Genomic DNA, 18,361 nt, shown 5'->3' on the forward strand with positions numbered 1-18,361 from the left:
AGGTGGTCTGGGGAAATAAGCAGGCATTTGCATAACAACACTTATGTGTAAGAGCCTGTGCCAGAAGCTTCCCTAAGGAAGACATTCCAGAGGCAGGAAGCCAACACCAAAGAAAGCAGATATACAGAGAAAAGGTTCTCCAAAGGCCTACTTAGCATACGGGCCAGTTCATTCAGCTGAAGGCAGTACTTTAGTACCTGGGTCCCAATCTACATAGGGCTTTTAAAAGATAAGCACTAACACAATGAATCAAGTCTAGAAACTTGACAGGGCTACTTCTGGGTAAACATGCAGTGTATGCTGTTGAATGTGCGCTGCTCTGGTTCACCAGAAGCGGCTTTGTCATGCTGGCCACATGACCTGGAAGCTGTACGCCGGCTCCCTCGGCCATTAACGCAAGATGAGCACCGCAACCCCAGAGCCGGACACGACTGGGCCTAATGGTCAGGGGTCCCTTTACCTTTACCTTATTCCAGGTACAATCTTTGGCCCACCAAGGACTATAAGGCCTACAACATTCAGCTAAAATCTGACCTGCTATTTTATGAATTGCCGCAACTAACCCTTATGTTTATGTTGCTGTTTTTGAGCAACTCCAGCTGGTGAATCTGGGGCTCTGGAATGAAAAAATGAAATAGACCCCATCAGCCTAAAGTATGCCCACCCTAAAATGTGTGGTGTATTGTTACGGCAAGCTAGGACTATCTTTACTGTCAATCAGGTGGCAAGAACGTTTTACTTTTGTAACAAGGAGAAACATTTCTGTCAACTATCTAGCAGTCCTTGCTTCTGGACAGGTGAAGTCTTCATGTGTTATGCTGCTTGGGTATATCCTTAATTTCACAATTGCTGCCCCAAGCAATCACAAATCATTGCAGCTCACATGTGTGGGCTACACTCCCGGAAGCATGACCAGAGGTTCTTTGATAATGTTAGAAGAGAATGAGATTTTTAATCGCAAAGTTATGGGTTTGAGCCCCACGTTAGGCAAAAAGATTCCTGCATTGCAGGGGGTTGGACTACATTACTACAGTTTGAAGATTCTGTAAGTTTTAACTGTTACAGCAACCAAGACAGGGTTAAACATTCATGACATTTTATAATCAGCCCTTTCCCCTGGCAATTCAAAGCATGATTTTAAATCCCCTTGATCCACCCACACAGAACATCCTGACTTTTTAAGAACATGGTCTTCTAAGAGATTCTCACCTTCTATTATAACTTGTTCCTTAAAGTGTTTGTGTCAGACTAGCAGACTCCTGAGTTTTACAATGCTGATTAACTACAAAATAGCATATAGATTTCAAAGTTTGAAAAAGTGGGGTGGCATCTAAGAGCTATGCATTAACTAACACACTTCTCTAGGTTTGTTTTGTCCTTTGTCCATAAATCTAAACATTTGACGTACACTTAAACCTTCATTCAATAATAACTTTCACTGAGTTATTACAAAGGATTTACTAAACAGGATTTACTTCCAAACATAAACACTCTTTTTTCAGTTTCTGTAATCTACCTTTAATCTGCGTCATGCACAAAGAACCCTAAGGTTTCTCTCATGAAAACACATATGCAAATACTGTACTACCAAGCAGCATATTTGGAAGACACTTGAAAATGAGCAGTTGCCTTCATTAACCAGTGTCTGTAAACAGAATGATCGCAGTTATCGAGCTTCAGTACTTCCTATAGCCAGGAATCAGATTCACCATAATGGTCTTCATTTTGCCTCGGCTCCAGTCAGCGTGCTGTTGTTCTGCTACTGCCTTCCATACTCTCCAGTACCACTCCCTTGCCAACAGTTCCTTCTCCCCCAACATTCCAGGTTTCCCCAATCTGGTGCCCAACATTGGTTTTAGATTACGACTTCCATCAATCCTAAGAATTAAGCATCCTGGTTGGGGGTGATGAGTGTTTAAAGTACACAAAACATCGGGCTGGTACCAGGTTGAGGAAGGTTACTTCAGCTTTTTCCCAATCTTTAAAATATTTTTGATTGTAATGTACAAAACGAAACAGGTGAGGATATCCACAATAGACAGACATCCTCCCTTCCTTAAGGTCAGTGTGGACACACAGGCATTTAATGATTGTATTCCCAAGGAGAAAAGTAAGTGTCTTAGAATCATGTGTGTTTGTCTCTCATAAGTAAGTCTGTGTTAAGTTCTGTCCCAGAACCTGAGGAATGCAGAATACATGCTTATAGCAGGCTGAGGTTCTTTCATGTATATCACAAACCACAAAATTCCAGCACCTTTGCCTTCCCCCTTGCTTATGTTAAAAGTTAATTTCTCTACCATGGCTACATGCTACTCTTTGGTTACTCTTAAGTAGCCAGTTGATCCCTCCCTACTTGCAGCATGGAAACTTTTCTCCAGGTTGTTGTACAACCGACCCAGCATGTGACATAAAAGGGGAAGGCCTGTTAACACCTTGATAACACTGACACGCCAGGGAATTATGGAAATAGTCCATTTACTTCCTTGGATTATGAGAAGCCTCATAAGACACCCTTTTGCTAGCTTTCGCCTAGGCTATACCAGATATAATCTACTCAAGTCTAAAAAAGAAAATCAAAATTTTCTATGAAAATTAAATGACACTTAATGGGAAAAACCTACAGCATGGGACATTTTATGAAAGCTAACATTACTGTTGCCATGCAGGTGACTAGTTAGAGGTAGAGGTAAGAAAACATAAATAACCATGACTATATCCCTATCTATGAAACGGTAATATTTACCACTTTTAATAAAGTGCTCCATAACATAACAAAAACTCATTGCAATACGTAATTTTTGGCAAGAATGGAAAGATTCAAGAGTACAAAAGAATCAAGGATTCCCCTTATCTGATGAAAGGTAACCAATTGTTGTCAGAACAGATCCCATATTACCTAGCTGAATCCTAAAGTTAATCATTAAACTACACCATGGTAGGCTGTTATCTGGAGGTCATGCTAAAGGGTTTTAAACAATTTCTGCTAGACATTCTTGTATTAAAGACCAACTAAATTTAAAGTAGGTTATTTTAACGCTTATTCATGTTTGATGTCTATACCTGTATCAGTGTGGTAAATTCTTTATGCGTGAACTCACCCTCATAGAGTGAGATCATTGTGTCAAGTTTTTCAGAATTAGACATGATCTTGTGGAAGCACACATTCTAGCCACACTATATCTTCAAAGCAGACTTCAACCATTTTTGTGAAAGTCACAGCATGCCACATTACAAGTATCCAAATCTGAGGAGGGGTTCGGCAGTAATCCAAGGGGAGATAAAAGATTACATCTATGTATAAGTCTCAAACCCTACAATAAAATTAACTCCACTAAATGTGAAAGAATAAAACCTGCACAGATGCTAAAAAAAGAACTCCTATCTAATTCCTAATTCTATGTTTGGAGCAAATTGGCATGTGCTTGCCACTTCCAATTTAGAGAGAATTATTTTTCCACTTTACAGAAGAGGGCTGCAGCTTCTAAGGGGCAACTGTCAGTAGAACCGCCCCACTTCATAACAAGGGCTCTGTGTTGCAATTTTCTTCAATATAATTCATGACCAATGCCAGAAGATCACGATGTTAAGAGCAGCCTGGGCAAGCGCCTGCTATTATTCCTCCTTCCAAATTTGTAACTAGGGGGAGCACTGCTTAGTGTGAGAGTAGAAAACAAATCTCAAGGCCAACTTACTTTTTCACTCAAGCACACGCTACAGAAACAGCTCTGTGTCATGTTGATACCTGAGTAACAGCAGCAGAAATCTGGCCCAACTTCTTTTTATTATCCAGATTTCGCCATCACCCTTAGTCAACTCCCAGTCCCCTCCCAACAGGGCAACTATATACTGTACATATGCACTTAGAAGTCGTCGCCCCCTCCATCAAACGTAAAAGTAAACGTGTATGGGATTGCAACCTAAATGTCTTTGCAGACAAAACCCCTCTACATGTTCACTTGCGCCCATGGGAACTCTACCATTCCTGAATACAAAATAGACAAGGTTGATGAATAGACTGTGCAAGTCGGACAAGCAGCGGACTGCTAGGGGCGGGTGGGGTAAGAGAGAAGAGAAACAGAAGAAAAGAACCACACCAGAACAAGACAGGCTCCAATCTCAACGCCACAAATGTGAGTACCTCTCACTGCTGGCGGCTTGCACGCGGCCACCTAGGATGCCCGAAGAGGAAATGCCCCAGTTTGTCTTGTAGACCTCAACGCCCATTCTTGAAGCCACAGTCTGAGCTAGAATTTTCCACATGCAATCTGGTCCGCCTTTAGCACCCAGGGAGCGGGGTGGAAAGCGAGCAAAACATCCGAGGCAGGCTTGCGGCGTGAGGGCGCCCGCCTGAGTCTGTGGCTGGGAAAGGGAGGGCAGGGAGGGAGGGCGCCAACTCAGCCAACTACTTGCGCGTGACCCCTTCCGACGCCCGGCTGAAAAGCGCATCCTCCCCTTCTCCTCCAACTACGCCAGAGCAGCCCGCCAGGTTTCCAGACTGGGGGGGGGGGGGCTGTCGCCGCGCTTCCAGCCCTGCGTCTCCCCACCTCACCCACCCACCCCATCCCTCGATCCACACACACACACACACACACCTTGGGCATGGAGGCTTGCATTACCTTGGCAGACAATGGCCAGGGCCGCCGCTGCTGCTCCTACTCGTGCCGTCGTCGGTGGATCCGCCACCATCGCTTTTCAGGTGGCGATGGCCTCGTCGGGGGCTCCAGAACCCGCCGCGGCTGCTCCCATTGCGCGCCGCTTCCGCAGCGGCGGCCCGGCGTGCCTCCCCCCCCCACCCCACTCCACCCCCAGGTGCGACTCCCTCCGCTTTTCTCGCCGGGAACGAGGCCGGTGCGGGACGAAGCAACAGCAGCAGCAGCAGCAGCCGGAGCGCGGCGCGTTCGAGGCCTGGCGGCGGGGCGCGCAGCTTCCTTCGGCTCGCCGGGCTCTCCCCGACGGCAGCAGGGAAGGGAGAGTTTAAGTCCGGGAAAGGGAGGGTGGAAACGCCGCCAACGCCGCTTCCGCCGGCCTCCCTCCTCCCTCTTTTGCGCGCGAGAGTGACTCACTCCCTCGCTGGCGGTGCGACTCCGAAGGAGAGCGCGGCGGCGGTCTCGGAAGGCGCAATGCTGACAGTGCCTAACTCAGCAGCAGCAGCAGCTTCGGCGACGGCAACACCGCCGCGGGCCCGCGAGCTAGCCGGCCCCCTCCCCGGGTGCCGGGGGACATGCTGGCCAGACGCTACCTGCTCCGAGGGGAGGGCAGGGCGCCGGCCTCGTCAGGTGGGCGCGGGCGGGCGGGCGGCGCGGCGACTTGTTGCTCCGGTGCCCTCCGAGGCTGGCTGCTCCGCTTCCCGGCAGCCTCTCGCTCCTCTTCGCGCAGGAACCCGAGGCAGCCCCTCAGGCGGCCACGCGACCGCTGCCACCGGAGGAAACAGACGGGAAACGGGGAGAGGAGCGAAGGGAGCCAGGCTCCACCTCCTGGGCGGCCCCTCGGCCGCTTCTGAGACAGGCCTCGCGCGCTCGGGGGGAGGCGGGAAGAGACGGGGAGCCAGAAAGAGTCCCGCTCCGTCCCTGCGCCTGCTCCAAGTTTAGAAAAGGAGGGAGCGGGTGGCGAATTGGGAAGAAGAGCACGGCGAAACCGCGCGAGCGAAACGCGGCCGTCGGAAAACGCAAGGCTGGCGATTCCCGCGAAACAGCGGCTGCGGATCTAACGAGGAAACGCGCCCATTGCGGCCACATCTGAACAAACTTGCTCAAAGTTCCCTCAGCCGCTGGGGCTAAGCACGTCCCTGAAAGGGCTCGACGTAACCGGAGGCGGCCGGGATGGGGGGCTTTAAGGCACCTTGGCAGGTGCAGGATGCCCCCCCCCCCGGAGCATCTGGTAGGGTTTCTGCTGTAAACCCCGCGGATGAGATGCTAACGAGGGCGTCTGCAAGGGCCTTCCGTGTAAACGGGTCTTAAAGATCCTTTCCCCCTCCCCCCACGTGGGTTTGGCACCTTAGCCCCACCACATTCCTGATTCTTCAGCCGTGGCTATTCTGGTGCTTGCCCTCTTCACCGGTGGGTGGGTTTTGGTTGTTTGGGTTGTATATTTCTGGCCCGCTCCTCAGTCACAGGTCTGCCAGCCCTCTTTCCATTCTGGGCATGTACAGAGGCATTTCTGCACCTGTGTGCACCTATAAAAATAATCCCAGGAAGCACACAAGAACAAATGTTACTAGCTGTTTTGTATTTTTCTGTTGTAAACTCCCCTGAGATCTTTGGATGAAAGGTGGTATACAAATTTAATAAATAATAATAATAATAATAGCCTTGGTTATTCTGCTTCACAATAGGAAAAATGGAAGCTTGTGGTTATTTGCAGGAGGCAATATCCATCCCTGTTTTTTTGTTTTTTGTTTAAATACTGAGATCTTGTGGAAGAGTGGTATTTACCTGACTTGCATAAGGTTTGTTTAAGAGTTGTACAGGTAGCAGAATTTCAGCGTACAGCAATTGGAGGAAATTGGCGTGATGAGTGACCATCTACTGTGCTCAGGTGAGGGCCAAATAGACATTAGGGGTGTGGTGATATGAGGCTGTTCATTGAAACATCATGTCTGACAAAAGGCCAACTCAAAAAAATACACTAACAATCTTCTACCGGGGTGATTGGATGGGTGGGTGGGTTATTTTTACTTATCAGATTTTTTACATTAAGGGGAAATCTGGATTAAGTGTGTGTTTGTGTAAATAAATAAATAAACACAAGCTAACATTTTGATGCCCACAATGTTATGTGGACATATGTTCACGAATTCATTCCAAAATTAACTCTTTTGTCTGGAAGCCCCCCAATTCCTTTGTTGCTTTCCTGTTCTTCCTTCACTATCATCAGGGCAAATTAGGGCTTCAGTTTTTCATCTACATTTGGCATAATTACACACACAAGCAATTAGTGCACCAAAACAGTATCTTCTCTAGGGGTTTGCTGGAGTAAATTCTCATTAGAATTCAGCACAAATACAAGGAAATGGATCCTTGCATATCGTCTCCAGCTGTCAGCCAGTCTAAATTCTACAAGACATCTGCTAGTTCTGATAGTCACTTCATTACCAAAATCAATGTAATAATTGCTATTAACAGGACAACAGTTCAGAACATTGTATGGAAGGGGAAAGCTATTTCTGGAGGAAAGGAGTAAGGGTCATCAGGTTCCAAAGGTCAATCCAGCTCTCATGTACTGTAAGTTTGAGGTTAAACTGTTACAAAGCAGTGTAGTTTGAGAGCATTGTTGTGGTATGTTTGTACACTGAAACAATTTATGTACTGTATAAACTTAAAATAGACTCGGTTGAGTTGGTTGTATGTCCATAGCAGCTGACTCATGTTGCTTTTATAAGCAGCAGTGAAGTGAGCCATATAATCGCAAAGTGTATGGGAGAGCTAGGATTCTATATTGCCAGTCCATTTTTCATCTAAAAAGTATGGAGCCCCTTGCCCCCTCCAGCACTTTCAGCTCATCTACTCCTCTCTCACCCGAATGCAACAAAATTAAGGGTTCAGTTCAACTTTAAAGTAACCCCACTTAGGATAGAATTGCAGTTACACCATCCCTCCCAACACAAGTCATACAGGAAAATGTAAACAAGTTCTTAGTTCACACTGTAGCACTATGTCTTATAGACTATATTTTTTGTGTAAGAGAGTTCATGTCATCAAATTTCTAAATTAATGCCATGCAGTTTAATGTCAGTATATATTAATCATCCTGCTAAAACTTATAGATCAGTGCAAAGTTCTCAGAGTATAGTTGTATAGCATGTGTCTTTTGAGCTCAGAAAAAATATAGCCTTTAATGCAGAGCTTTCCAAACTTTTCATGTTGGTGACACACTTTTTAGGCATGCATCATTTCGTGACACAGTAATTGAGTTTTACTAGCAAACCAGAGGTTAAACTAATCCCTTTCCAGCCCCAGGAGGAGTGTGGGGAGCGTTTGCATGACACACTTAACATGTCACGACACACAGTTTGGAAAGCTCTGCTTTAATGTAAATCGGGGTCCCCAATCTTTTTGGGCCTGGGAACAGATTTGGAAATCTAAGAAACTGCTGTGGGTACCGCAAAGTGCTCAATTCACACCAGAAAAACTAGTGATACTCTGACCACTCCTTCATGCAACAGCCCCTCCAGCATAACAGCTATTTGCACTCCAAAAATAAGTAACACAGAAAAAAGGAGGCAATAGTTCACCCAAAACTACAGGCAATGTCATCCCACAAAACAGCAACAACAAAGCCAAACTCCAGGCAAGGGAGCTGGCAGGTGCCAAGGGATGTAACTGAGGGAAGCTGCTGGGAAACGTAGATGTAGATCAATATAATGCATTTTGTTTCCTCAGATAAGTAGAAGCCATGTGTAGTTAATAAGAAAAACTTTGGTCTCCCTCTTCTGGGGACATTCACAAGTTTCTAAGGGCTAGGATCCAGAGATACTTTAGACATGTTCAAGAGTCAAAACTCTAATGCCCCTTGAATGTATGGAATCAGTTGTATAGGTTCCCCATTTTAAATGTAGGCTTAGGATTTCATATTTAGATTGTTTATAACGGAAGTTGGATTTCTTATATGTAATGGAAGGAATACATAAGAAATCCAAAGGTATTACCTCCTTCTCATTGATGTATGTGACAAATCCAGTGATTACTAAATAACTTTTTAAGATTACAAACGAACAAGCCAGCACGACCTTTAGTGTTTGTATAAATTTGATTATAGAATAATTTGAATTCCTACTGCAGATAAGAAACTGAAAATTATGCAACAAATAAAAAATCAGTCCATTCAGAATCATGAGAATCTTTTGCAGGTTTCCTTGCTTAAAAACATCTTAACCACTGCAATAAGCAGGCAGTTCCTAACAAAACTCACTGACTTACTGGTTTTGGCATAGTTGATGTTTACAAATATCCTTCCCCATAGTAGTTCTGAAACCGTTTAGATGTCAAAAATTGTGCACTTAAAACTCTGCAAGCTGGCCATGCCTGCTGCCCGTCTCTGACTGCACATTTGGAAGAAGGTCTGAAGAGGGAAGCCTGTGCACGCATAGACCCTAAGATTTAGAACTCTGTATTCCTCATCCTAGACATAAAAGATAGTTTGGCACAATCTCACCATTTTAACCACTGTTGTTACTGTTTTACAAAACTCTACAAAACTCTGGTTCATCAAACTGTTATTAAGCTCTGTTGTTGTTTTACAAGTGGAAGCCTGTGTTTATGATTAATTCTTTGATCACTAAGGCTTCCTTTTAGCTAAAATGTATCCAGCGTCCACTACCAGTAGCCTTGCAATAAATCCATCAGGTTTCTATCACCATTTGGGAATCACTGTAATTTCCCACCATTTTTGCATCTGCTTTGAGAAACTATTGAAGAGGCCATGCCTTTGAGACTTCTGCATGTATTCAACTAACAAAAAATATTTTGGTTTAACATGTTGTATTAAGGGATTTCCATATATATCCAAGCTCCAAAATACCAGAAAATTGCAGCTATTAAGGATTTAAAAACTCAAATGTGGATATGATATGGGATGGTGTCCTATGTTATGATTAGCCAAAGCTTCACTACTACGTTGGGGCTGTATGGCTACCAGTGGCCATTTAGGTGAACCTAAATGCCAGAAAACTGGAATAGACATGGAGTTTCTGTAACTGAAGCTGTCATGCAATTGAACGTACCATTCCATGTTACAAGTACCACTACATCCTCCTTGCTGTCTCTGCTGGTTCATTTGTCCTCTTCATGAGCAATTGATCTCATGCTGAACCAAGTTCCATAATTGAGGGAATCACTGCAGAGAAGGTTCTGTTCAACGTTCATAGTGATTTCTGCAGGTGGGTATCTCAACAGGTCCTCTAGAGTAGAACTTAAGGTACAGGCAGGTTGATACAGGTGTAAGTAACCTGCCCCAAACTATTTGGGGCTTTAAAATTCATGACCATTTTGAATTGGGCATGGAAACGGAGAACTGGATCAATATTAGTGTACAGGCATCTCACGTGTGTTCAAGTCATGTGCAACCAGAAACCCAGAAGTGGGGGGGGGGGAGACCTGAAGAGCCTTATCAAAGCCCTGCTGTGCCTCTGGCTCACAAGGAGACCCTCCGTGGAGCCTGAAGGGAATGTCTCCTTTGGGTTCTGGCGAAGGTCTCTTCATGAGCTGGAGATGTAGTGGGGTGCTCCTCACTTACACACAATTCATTTATGCATGTACGGTAGATATCTTTTTGTGGTTTCATGTAGATGTTAAAACATATGGGCGACAGAATAAAACTGAGGCACCGCATAAGTCAAAGGCCTATGAAACAGAAATTCAGCAGCACCTTCTGTAACTGATTCTCCAAGAAGAACCAGAGCTACCACAACACTACATCCCAGTCCATCCATTTCCAGCATAAGTCATCCATCTGGGCAATTACGGCTGCTTCTGCTCCAAAACTAGGCCTGAAACCAGACTACTATCACCTGACACCGTTCACGTCAGCTTACCAATAATGGAACATTAAAAACTGGGAGGTAGCGCTCTCAAACCAAATGTCTAAATTAAGCTGCTTACCATGGGTCTCACTACTGCCTCTTTAAAAATAGCAGGGATCATTCTCCCCCACCCCCCAAAAATGGTATTCGCGACATCAAAGATTCACACACCCAGCCCTGGCCTGGCAGTTTTCATCAGCTAAGATAGGCATGACTCCAGAAGACAAATAGTAGACCTTATCCCTCCAAGTAGGTGGTACACATCTTCATGTTTCACAAGCTGTGAGGCATCCATCACGACATGACCATATGGCGCACACTGTCACAACTATGGCATCAAAGTAGGCATGGATGCAATGACTTTATCTGTTAATTACTTAACTAATTCTTTGAGGATTATTGTTTTGTTTTTTAATATGTATTTTTGCGTTTATACTGTAAACCTCCCTTTGATCCTCGGATGAAGGACGGTATAGAAATTTAATAATAAATCTCTCCCCAGGTCTGCACCCAGGAGGCCCTTCACTACATGAAAGATCTCTGCAGGACTATGTTGAACAGACAGTGGTGGCAAAGTATAATTTGTTTGCCACAACTTAATAAGACTGCAAGTGGGTTTTCATCTCTGTTCCGACGTAATCCTTATGAGTCTTCTTCCATTTATGCTATAGACCCTACAGTTTCAAGGAGCTAATACTGGCTCAATGACTAGACCGAGATCATTTGGGAGTGATCAAAACAACATTCTCTCTGACCCATCTTTCAAGATGCAGGGACAACAGAGGTTGGAGAAGGGCTGCAATCACCCCAGGACACTTTGATGCCTAAGGTAAAGGGTAAGGTGCCACTCCTCTCCCATTCTACATAAAGAAGCCAATTGGACTGGTAGCTAAACTATGCAATTATGCAGGTTAGCTTGGGAGATCAGGGCAGGCAAGTGGCACATGCAGTTCTATTTTCCTCCACTTTGCTGCCCCTCCATATCTCACCCTGCCCAACTCCCCATCCAAGCATCTGCCTAATGGTGGGGCCAGTCCAGGGAAGAGGAAACTCAAAAATTGCACAGCAATTATACTAATCTCTTCTGTCTCTAAATGTGATCCCTATTTAATATTTATATAGCACTTTCCTTAATGTCAACCTTCATTAGAGCAAAGATCATTGCTTTTGATGAAACAAGTATACAAGAGTACAGTCTACTACACCTGAGTGGTCCTTGTGTAGAACTGGCACTTTTTAAAAATAGTTCCTGTGAAACAGTGGTATTAGTATCTAAAAGGATAAAGCTGCACTCCAGTTTCAGCTCTTTATTTCATGTATGCAGCTAACTGTTTCTCCTAGAATATTCTAAATCTATTCTTTGACTTCCTATGTGTCAAAAAGAGTGGTTACAAGGCAGTATAGTCTAGATAAGGTGTCGCCTGGGGATGAATGTTTAGTTGATTAGTCATTTATATTTTAACTGATTAAGCAATCCATGTATTAACTGTAAATCAATTTGTATATTACTATAAATTCAGTATGTGTCTTTTTAAGCATTGAGGGCAAGGACTCCTATTGATGCAGCTAAAAAAGCCAATGCAATTCTGGGCTGCATCAATAGGAGTATAGCGTCTAGATCAAGGGAGGTAATAGTACCACTGTATTCCACTCTGGTCAGACCTCACCTGGAATACTGTGTCCAGTTCTGGGCACCACAGTTCAAGAAGGATACTGACAAGCTGGAACGTGTCCAGAGGAGGGCAAGCAAAATGGTCAAAGGCCTGGAAATGATGCCTTATGAGGAACGGCTTAGGGAGCTGGGTATGTTTAGCCTGGAGAAGAGAAGGTTAAGGGGTGATATGATAGCCATGTTCAAATATATCAACGGATGTCATATAGAGGAGGGAGAAAGGTTGTTTTCTGCTGCTCCAGAGCAGCAGACACAGGGCAATGGATTCAAACTACAAGAAAGAAGATTCCACCTAAACATTAGGAACAACTTCCTGACAGTAAGAGCTGTTCGACAGTGGAATTTGCTGCCAAGGAGTGTGGTGGAGTCTCCTTCTTTGGAGGTCTTTAAGCGGAGGCTTGACAGCCATCTGTCAGGAATGCTTTGATGGTGTTTCCTGCTTGGCAGGGGGTTGGACTGGATGGCCCTTGTGGTCTCTTCCAACTCTATGATTCTATGACATATGCAGGGCACAAAAGCCCTGCACACTTTCCCCACTCCCCCAATCATTGGAGATGTTATTTAGCATTTCAATGGACTTCTGACATCTGACCTAGCAGATGCACTTTCAAGCATATTATCATCAAGGTAAGGGCAAGAAACATGCTTTTTTTCCAAATGAAAGATGAGATTCTCAGGAAGCTGAATTCTGCAGAATCATGGTGAAATTAAATCAGACAGTACAAGATACAGACTTTTTGCAACATCAGATTGTCTCTGCACCAGAAAAAGAAACATGAGAAGTAGACTTGAAAGATAAGACTGATTATGTACGATAAGATAAAAGTTGAGGTGAAAGCCCTTGAATGCTTCTCTCTTGGGAAATAACTGAGTAGGAACTATTGCTTGCCAGATCAAGCCTCACCTTATTGTATTCAGTGGGTATGTGTGAGATATGAAGCAAATCACTGCAAATTTCACCTTCACTCTGTTGCTTATGGACTTAGAAAAAAGGAAGGGGCATTTTTCCTTTGATTTGATGGTGTTTACATTGTATAGCTTGTAATATTGATCCTTGCAGTGTGGTGCTATTATTTGCTGAAATGGGATGAGAAGCACTAGTGTGTGATGAGGCAGCTAATTTTTATTTCCTGATGTGGCCAAGTAATTATTTATCCCTCACATTTGTATCATGTCCTTCTATTACCTTGGAAATGACTGTCTTTTCTCATGTAATGTACAGATACAAATATTTTAAGGGGAGTATTTTCATTTGTTAAAAGGAAATAATCATGCTTCAGAGTAGGAGGGTTCCTCTTTTTAAAGTATAAAACAGTCATAACTAGATACATGCTTGTTTATCTGTCTAAACCAGAGGTTTTCAACCTGTGTGTCTCGGCACCATTGGGTGACTGAACAATTGGTATGGGGTACCGTGGGATGCCCTCCTTCTCTCTTTCTCTCCCTCTTCATGTCAGCCATGCTTTCTGCATATCAGAAAATCCTCTTTTTTCTGCACCAAAAAGGGTGGAATGGGGTGTGGTGGTGGGCAGAATGGGGGAATCCCCACTTACACATGTCCTGTAATGGAACCCCATTGAAAATGGCTCCCAATTCTAGAAAGAAAGAAAAACCATTTGACAACAGTGGGACTGATCTCTATGTAAACATGTTTAAAAATGCAATGTCAGCTTCTCTGAGACACCCAGTGACAATAGGGCATTTTTATATCTAAAAGGCAAACATGGGTTGCATTTATATATGCTTGCAGAATGCAACTTTTTTTTAGAATGCATGTTTCATTTTCTCTCTGTATATAAAACAACATCAGCATTAGACACTGCAACTAGCAGTCTTCCATGTACAAGCAAAACTGACCAATTGCTGGAACAGGCCAGGATCCAAATGCTGGAATGAGTTCAGGAAAAATAACTTTTTGCTATAGCAGCTGCTTACTTCCTAGTGATTACCTTCACATATATAAGTGCATATAGCTAAGAATTATATGACAGAATTTGAAGCAACAGGAATTAGACTTGTTTCAGGTCTGCCCTACAGCTTTCTCTTTATCCCAGATCCCTGCAGGCTGCTTGTTGCTTACTCAGTTCTAAAGCAAAGTTCTTCTGTGCATATGCAAGGCCTTCTCAATTATTCCCCTGCATGGCAGGTGGAGCCTAGCATCCCTCAACACCAGATTCTTGACACCTACATTAGGGGAGGAATTCTTGCCTTCATGTCCTGCTTGTGGGCTTCCCAAAGACATCTGGAAGGCCACAGCTTGAAACAGAATGCTGGACTTGGTGGTCCTTTGATCTGATCCAGCAGAGCTACTCTTACGTTCTTATTCAGAAGTGGTTCTAGGGTTATGTTCTATTATGAGTCAATCATGGTCACAACTTGTGGGAGGGAGATATAGAAATGAAAAGATACAAAAAACTGCAAAACCTGTTTACTAGTAGAGAAGGTGGGATGACTATATTCACCATAAGATGCGATCACTCTTTCAAACTGTCCCCAGGACTCTCAAAACCTAGTCTTCCTCCAGTTGAAGCTGAGAACACATGTTATATATTGCTTAGAATACCCACATCTGCAAACAAACAAATTTGCCTTATTTACCCATGTCAAAATAAGATCTTACTGGATTCCAATGGATTCCCCCCCCAAGTACCTCCTTTGTTAGTGTGGTAAGTTTGCCTTGCTTTCTGTTCTTTTAAAGCTTCTGGGTTTTGTAGCGTTCCAAATTTCAGAGTACATAACTGAGAAAATTATAGTCCTAGCTTTCAATGACTTCCCCCAATAAATGCTCATAAGAAAAGATGAATTTCTACTTGACTACACAACATAATTTGGCTTACAAAGCTATTTATTTAGCATGAAAGCCACCGCTACCAGATTCAGCCTGGGATATGTTCGTATTAGCACAACGTGAAGCCAAGGCTGCTGAAAGGCCAGACAGGACAGAAATATGGAAGGGAATGGTTATGTAATGTCTCAGACGAAAGGATTAACATGACTGAAGGACACAGAGCTCAGTTCAGCAATACTGCCTGCCCCAGGCATGTTGCTGTGACGTTGTGTTGTAAGAAAGCTTAGGCATTCTCTTCACTTTTTGCTTCCTTTCGTTCCCCTCAGAAATGATTGTTTTCTCAGCAATCCAAAAAGCCTTCAGCATTCAGTTTTAACCTAAATCAGTGATGGACGCTTACAAGGCCACAATCTGAGTCCTTTCTTTGACAAGACTATTGAGTACTTCGTTGGCACATATGCGGAGTCAATTCTGCAGCAATACAAATCTGGAACAGCCATGGAAACTGAGAGTGAAAGTGATTGCCTGGATTCTGCTGATGCCACCTCGCAGGGTAAGCCTTCCACCAGGGAAAGCTAATCAAATATTACAGTCATCTTGTAAGAAAGACAACCATGTGTTTCAAACTTTAGGAAGAAACTATGATAGAAGCCCATGCATAACCCTCAGTTTTCTCCCCAAATGGGATTTAATTGACTTTGATTGGTCTATAAATGTTACACGCAATGGCATGAATCATAGAATCAAAGAGTGGGTGGTTATGTTATACTTCAACTTGCCATACATGGCACCAGAAAACCTCTTAAATCTTCTTCGCTGTGTGCATTAATGTTTTACTTTCCACAAGCATGACCAATCTGGGTCTACTTTGCAATGCACTGTTACCATATGTTTATTGCCCATGCACTCTCTCTGTCACACATGTGAAGTTGCCGTCCAGGTATGGTTGGGACTAGAGCCTGGAACAGCTAGAAGCAAAAATCTGTAATAGAGACCTTTGTACAGTGTATAATACTGAAGACAAAGGATCTGGATCACTTAAGAAAATAATACTGTAACATTTCCCTACATCCTAAAGGAATTTAGTAATCTCTTTAAACCACCTGCATCATGTTCCTCCCTCATCCACTGTCACCTGGCAGCAGTCATTTCATCCCATCAAGCTGCAGCAGAGAGGAAGCAAGTGTCGCTACACCCTCCGTGGGAGATGAGCAACTTTTGGCTCCTCCTTTTCTTGAACTGCTCCTTTCCAGGTGGTCAAGAACTTTGTTCACTGAGGTCTAGTGACTGAGTGTTTCTTTCTCCCTCCCTCTCAATGCCTTCTTTTGTTTTGTATCTTTCAGATTATCAGGACAATGTCAGATATGTTCTTGTATTTTATCTTTGTAAGCTGCTCTGGAACCCTTTTTGAGGTGAGGTGAGGTGAGGTGAGGTGAAGATATTTTAAATAAATCACAATAAATATAACACTACATGCATGTGATAGGTCTGTCCCTGAGAGTACAGTTCTTCCAATAAAAGACCAAAGGGAAAATTGCTCACAGGGAGAGCAGTGAAAAACTCTGGGAATCCAAATGAACATATTTGGGAAGAGGGAAGATAACTACATTTTGGGATGGTCACATGACTATCATTTTCCATGTCCCTCCCAGAGTAAGAGCTTTTTGTTGAAAGAAACAATTTATAACAATCCATGGGGGTATATAACAAGTTGAAATGTCTACTGTTAAACAATGAAGTCCAGTATTCCTGCTTTTCAGACCACTGTCAGGCACTAAAGTTGAATAAAAAGGTAAAGCTAAAGGGACCCCTGACCATTAGGTCCAGTCACGGGCGATTGGGGTTGCGGCGCTCATCTCGCTTTACTGGCCGAGGGAGCCGGCGTACAGCTTCCCGGTCATGTGGTCAGCATGACAAAGCGCTTCTGGCGAACCAGAGATGCCGTTTACCTTCCCACCCAGGGCCGTCTTAACCATTGAGCCTACTGGCACAAGACACCAGGGCACAATGGCCTGGAGGGCGCCTCCACCCTCCAGCCCCACCGGCAGTGCCCTCCGGCTGCTCGGCGGAGTGCAGGAGCGCGAACTGGCCGGCCGCACCACGCCCTCTGGCTGCCCGGCGGAGCGCAGGAGCGCGAACTGGCTGGCTGCACCACGCCCTCCGGCTGCCCGGCGGAGCGCAGGAGCGCGAACTGGCTGGCCGCACCACGCCCTCCGGCTGCCCGGCGGAGCACAGGAGCGCGAACTGGCTGGCCGCACCACGCCCTCCGGCTGCCCGGCAGAGTGCGGGAGTGCGAGCTGGCTGGCTGTGCCGTGCCCTCCGGCTGCCCAGCGGAGCGCGGGAGCGCAAGTTCGCCGGCCGCACCCGGCGGAGCGCAGGAGCATGAGATCGCCGGCCGCGCCAGGGTGCCTGATATACTTAAGACGGCCCTGTTCCCACCAGAGCATTACCTATTTATCTACTTGCACTTTCACGTGCTTTCAAATTGCTAGGTTGGCAGGAGCAGGGACTGAGCAATGGGAGCTCACCCCATTGCAGGGATTCGAACCGTCGACCTTCTGATCGGCAAGCCCTAGGCTCTGTGGTTTAGACCACAGCGCCACCCGTGTGAATAAAGTTTCATCTTAATATAAAGCAATGTACTTCCACTCTCAAGTAGTAGTCTCAACTCACTATTATAATTTCTTTGCAATTTCAGTTGCGCTTAGAAGTTTCAAGGCAACCACCATTTAGTGTAACAAGAATAATAAACATGGGTGGGTGAAGAAATGTTCATAATGGGGGGAGAACTCCATTTTTATATGGTTTCATAAAAGTATAAAAGTTTTATACAGTAAAATATAAAAAAGATTGTGCAGTTTTAAAAAATCTTTTGCAATTCATTTTTGAACAAATTCCTATTTTAATTAGTATTATTTTGGCTAATGGCCCACATTTTCACCACCTTTAAAAACTATATGTATATATATATATAAGACAAAATATAACTCACAAGGAATAAGAGAGGAGTGAAGCAGAGAATTCAAATGTGTCGATAACAGCGGATGGTAGCTTTCACTTCAATTTGTTCAGTCTCCTTGGACCTAAAATTAAAATATTAATTTAAAAATATGTATATATATTGAGGGTACTGATGCAATCTGCTAGATGCTGGGACTGTAATGCAGAATTTGCATCAATAGTTCATATGATGTTGTGTGGAACAGGGCCACTACCCTGTTTGGGAACATATTTGTTTGTGGATGTTAATCTGTGATCCTGGAGTGAATGGGTCACTCCTCAGTGGGATACAGACAGACATGGCAGAGGATGTGGCTACATACATGGAGAAGCAATTGTGGTGTGATGAGCATGGCGGGATGTGTTGGAGTAAGCATGGTGGGAG

The 18,361-nt window shown here is 44.3% G+C and overlaps 1 protein-coding gene across 3 annotated transcripts in view; it reads right to left on the bottom strand.

The window, feature by feature from the left end:
- B3GNT2 (UDP-GlcNAc:betaGal beta-1,3-N-acetylglucosaminyltransferase 2) overlaps nt 1-17,989 on the bottom strand; it is a 36,534-nt gene extending 18,545 nt beyond the window's left edge. The window contains exon 1 of one of the 3 annotated variants that reach the window (XM_033145629.1): nt 17,969-17,989. The gene's annotated coding sequence lies outside the window, so the exon portion shown is untranslated. Of the gene's footprint in view, nt 1-4,592; nt 4,787-17,968 lie in introns of those variants that run through there. The other 2 variants (XM_033145626.1, XM_033145627.1) reach the window with 2 other exon arrangements.
- Nucleotides 17,990-18,361: the final 372 nt, after the last annotated feature.

Source organism: Lacerta agilis, chromosome 3, assembly GCF_009819535.1.
Source record: "Lacerta agilis isolate rLacAgi1 chromosome 3, rLacAgi1.pri, whole genome shotgun sequence".
NCBI classification, from domain to species: Eukaryota; Metazoa; Chordata; class Lepidosauria; order Squamata; family Lacertidae; genus Lacerta; species Lacerta agilis.